Raw genomic sequence first — 5,004 nt, forward strand, 5'->3', positions numbered from 1 at the left:
TACGTGGTACTACGTAGTACGGCTAAACACGTTTTCGCTCAGAGCTAGCTTGACTGTGGAACTGAGAGGGAACCTCTAGTTTTATAGCCTTAATAACTAACTACATCTTTACCTCATTACTTGAATCAGTAGAAATACTCGACGCTGTTGAGAAAGAGTCCATATTTTGAAAATTAGTTTCTTGTCCGTCAGGGCCACCGTAGCTTCCGGAACGTCTCCAACGTCTTCAGAACGGGAGGGGTGAGCAAAGGAGTGTTGCAATGTAGAACCTCACAGCTAGTTGGCGCTAAATACTTGATATAATACACACTGTTCCTTTAATGTTGTTTTTCCTACTAACTGGAGTCTTAACCTTTTATCCTGTTGTAGTCTTAAGTTGGCTCCAATCAGCTGCCATACAGAAATAACAGCACCTACCATGACGTACTAGAAGTTGGATTTATGAAAAGGTTTGAAGGATGATATGCGTTTTATTTCCCTGAATGAGTGTTTGAAGTGCGTTTGATGCGGCGATGTGAGTGAATGAAGCGTGTCCACATGAGGTTTGGAGGTGAAAGCGCTCAGCAGAATGAGAGCGCAGGAGGTCGGACAGGGCAAATGGAAAGCCGTTAATCTTTGGTCTGAAACTTTCAGCGTTTATAACCGAGAATCTCTTGATTTTGGCAGCTGATGTACAGCAGGGAAAATGCCTGTAGTGATTTGTTTGACAAGAGCAGATCTGGCCTAGATTCTGTGCTACATTTTCTGACAATAATCAGTCAATGAGGGAATTCAAACAAGCTTCTTCACCAAAAAAAAACCAATATGCATCAAAGATGTTCCACTGACAAGCAAGTTTTCTGGAGAAAGGTATCGCTCCGAGCTTTCCTGCAGGGACTTCGACGTTTTGGATTTTACTTTTCAAACACGCTTCAGAGGCAAACTTTTATTTTCTCAACAAAGAGAACAGCAGAGTAACAACCGAGTCCTGCTGAGAGAAAAAAGCCATCTCACAACTTGAAACCTCGAGAGCCGTCCACACTCCGAGATGTTACGTCTTTTTTAAACTTTTTGTTGTAAACACTTATCCAATAGATGCAATGTGTTGTAAAGGAAACTGCGAAGAGAATTTGCACATCGACCTTTGAGTTCCTCTCAGTGAGCAGTTAAACGTGAACGATGGAAATTTAGAGGCGTTTTTGAATGTTTCATCACTCTTTAATACCGCTTGATATTTCGCCAGCTGTAATATGATCGTTTGGATTTCACGCCAACTGTTGGAATGTCAGAACAACAAGAATATGATTCATCTAATTAAAATCTCATCAGATTGGCCGTAGATCACACATACTAAGCAAACTCTCATGTTAATTGAATTTGGACTTCCACCACTGCTCATTACCGACATGTTGTCCTCGTGTGATCATACAAGACGCCATTTTTACTTGAATTTAAAGCTTTATTACAACAGGAGGACATCAACACATAACAATGACTGCAGGGACTCATGGAGGGATGTTTTTATATCCTTATCCATATTGTCTTTTTCCCCATGAGGCTTTTTCACACCACCGTCTGAAGTCGTAGAGGAACTTGACTGCACAGACGTCGTACGTAGAACGGACTGGACGGTGTCTTTGCAGTCCACCAACAGCGCCATAAAAGTATTGTTTCCCTTTCATCGTTGTTGCAGTTTGTTGCCGTCTAGTTTGGATCCTCAGCAGTTTCCACTTGTGATGCAGATGGGATGCATCGTCACGACCATCAGTGAGGTCTGGGCGATAGTTTCACCCTGAGGTGTTTTCAGCTCCCCTTGTCGCAACTCCATCGTCTGCCACTACAGCACAAGTATTCTCAGGATGAACACAGTCATGCATATTAACGTACTTCTGAAGTGGGTCTTTTCACCGTCACACATTACCTGGAGAGAACTCCCGTTTGTTTTTGATCTCCTTCTCAAGGTAGTCGATTCCCTGAAACCCCTCCACCTGCTCGACATTTATGCAAAGTTGGACTTGCTCCTCAGTTTGACTCGGGGGAAATTCATTCACAAAACCACCACCTGTTTGGAGAGCAGATCTTCTTTTTGAAGCCAATTTCTCTTTCTTGTGTTGTCTGATGTCTTTCCAGAATGTTTTTTTAAATTCCACCACTGACCTGTTTGTTGAGCTGATAGCTTTCACTCAGTGTCAGAGGCGGAGTGCATGATTGCATTTCTGCAGTGTTTGTTGCCTCTTTGTTTGAGGTCCTGAATGCTTTCCAGACATTCTCATGTCTAATCCATCATATCGTTAGCGACAGCTCATTCACAGCGAGCAGCTGTACCCATTTACATCATGAATTTTATTATAATATGGCCCTAATTGTTATTTATGGTACCCCTCTTGATTATACTAACAAAAGCCTTGATTCTGAAGATGTCATCTGAGTTCAGGTTGCTGGAGAGCCTGTGACAAGAATCCTGAAATTGAGGCTGATGAAAAATGATAAAACTAATCTTGCGGCAACCTTTGCTCGTCCTCGAGGCACAGCAGCGTCCTCGGTTCAGTTTACTTTACTGTCAGATTTCTCTTAAAGAAGCTACAAGGAACTTTCCTGTCTTTCTGATTGTGGTGACCCCTGTGAACAGAATCTTTTCGAGCATGATTGCCTGTGGGAAAGATCTTTATCTAGCTAGCTTTTGCATTTGTTTTGGAAGTGGTTGCATGTGTGTTATGGAACGCATCCACTCTGGTTTCCCTTCTCCGGCTCCTGGTTTGGGGGCTTCAAGGTGCAGCAGTGCCGGACAGCTGGAGTGGCAAGACCGGGGAGTTCCCGCAGTAATTACAGAATCACGCCAGAACACAATTATACATGTGTTTGTTATAAACACAACAACAAACAGACAAAAAGGTTAGTGTTCCCAACCAACAGAATAGAAGAAGTGCTTAATCGGATGTTGTGTTGTTTCGGTGTTTAACTTCCTGTCTCGCTCGATCTGCTCTGTGCTAAATTTGGCTGAACCGATGTGCCGTGTTACAGCAAAAATAGAAGTATTCGTTTCTGGAACTTCATGGTGGATCAGAAACGGACCAAGCACGGATCTGGTAGAATTTGGGGGTTGGACACAGGACTACGGATACACAAACCTCTGATTTAACATGTTGTGATTGTGATTATTTTAGCGCATGTTTGTTATGCTGCATCATTTTTTATTATCCTGATGTTGCTTTTTAGGTCAAGTCTGCTGTGGAAAAAAAGGAAGGCCCCTCATCTCAGTGGACCTTGAAAAAACAAACAATAAATACACTTTCAAAAAGCAATCGGCATGAGATTCCGGCTCTTCGTTTCCTGGGGAAAAAAACGGAGGTTTGAATAAAAAGTGTTGCTCAATCATCCGTTGCAACATTTCCTGCCCCTGACAGGATTAAGCTTGATGGATATTTACGCGAAAGAAAACAATTATTTCAAAGTGAATGAAAGGAGCCTGGATTATAGCTTCTTATAAGGGCTTTGTGCTGCCGCATATGTGTAGAATTCAATTAGAGAATGAAATTATGGAATAGATATAGAATTTAGTCCTTTTAGAGCCCCATTGTTGAGTTATGAAAGCAGAGTATTATGCTGGCTGTTGAGGCATACAGTCTCAGATGTGTATGGAATATAGAAAATGTGATTTTCTCAACGGCAAATAGGCTTTTTTTTAAAAATACTATTCAGTGAAATTCAGTGATTATACAACACACAGGAGGTTGACAGTGAAGAGAGCTGGGAAGACATTAAGGTTGAAGAAGCATCTGAAATACTTTCACCTTGTTAACCGAAGTCTTTAATCAGAGAACAGCGTCTCATAAGAAGACGTTTGAGGTCAACTGTGAAGTGTTAGAGGAGGATTTTTGCCGTGAATATTAAACCTACTTTGCACATTTGACATTTGAGTTGTGAAAGAGGTAAGGAAACGGGTATTTTAAGGGAAGAAAACAAGTTATTTCAGCAGTTTTTTTCCAGCACCAAACCAAGAAATACATGAATGTGCTGTAATGGAAAGTCAAAAGGGGTAAGCAGTGGTAACCATTTAAATATGGAGATAACGGCAGGTTGTAAAGATGAACATAGGTCAAATATTTCTAGCCGTTTTTATACTGGGCAGCAAGCCGCCAATTTGGCAGTCCTTTTTGCTGCTAGGTTGGTGGATTTAGACAGAAGGCGGTAAATTGGGGGTCTGTTTTGGTCCACCACTTTTTTCACCTTTATTGCTGTAAATCCGAGCCGTCGATGTGCCAACAATCGCGTGAGAAGGGCGGAGAATTCGATGACGTGCGACCCACAGCCGGGGAGTTTTAAAACCAGGAAACAGCTGATCACAGCAGTCAGTCCATCACTTCATCCGCGGACGTCAAGATGAGCAACTGGACAGCTGCTGAGATCCAGGAGATGCTAGCGTCTCCTCGGTCTCTGTAGCTGTCTTCGTTGTCCGCTTGTTGTTGTAGCGGCAAGCTACTAACGGTCGCTACTTTCAAATTAAAAGCCCCCCGCTAAGAACCCAGATCTAAACTCCAATGGGGTGCAATGTAAAGCTCTTATTTTGAAGACAAATTCAACCTGCTTCACTGTTCACGCTCAACTTCCTGCTTCACGTCATGTCACATGTTTACACCTACCCCAGTGGCGGCCAAGTGGCGGCTTTTTGGAAAAGAAGGAATATTACACCTCCCTTTTAGATAAACAAGGCGCAATGTGCAGCCTTTTCTATCTAAAAGGAGCTACAGTGACACTGAGTCTTGCACTGTGGCACTCCAACCCACAACCACCCTTGAATCTTTGCATTACAATAATGCAGAATTTGTACAATTTTGTGCACATTCCTGTACAGCTCTTCAATCTTTTTTTATCAATCATCCCACACTTTATGTCTCTGTTTGTTTATTGTTTACTGTCTTCAATTTATGCACCTTATTCACCAAGACAAATTCCTCATTGATTTAAAATCCTTCTTGGTAATAAATCTGATTCTGGTTCTGGTTTGTAAATCCATAATTTGACATT

The sequence above is a fragment of the Sparus aurata genome, chromosome 6, assembly GCF_900880675.1.
Source record: "Sparus aurata chromosome 6, fSpaAur1.1, whole genome shotgun sequence".
In the NCBI taxonomy this organism is placed as follows: domain Eukaryota; kingdom Metazoa; phylum Chordata; class Actinopteri; order Spariformes; family Sparidae; genus Sparus; species Sparus aurata.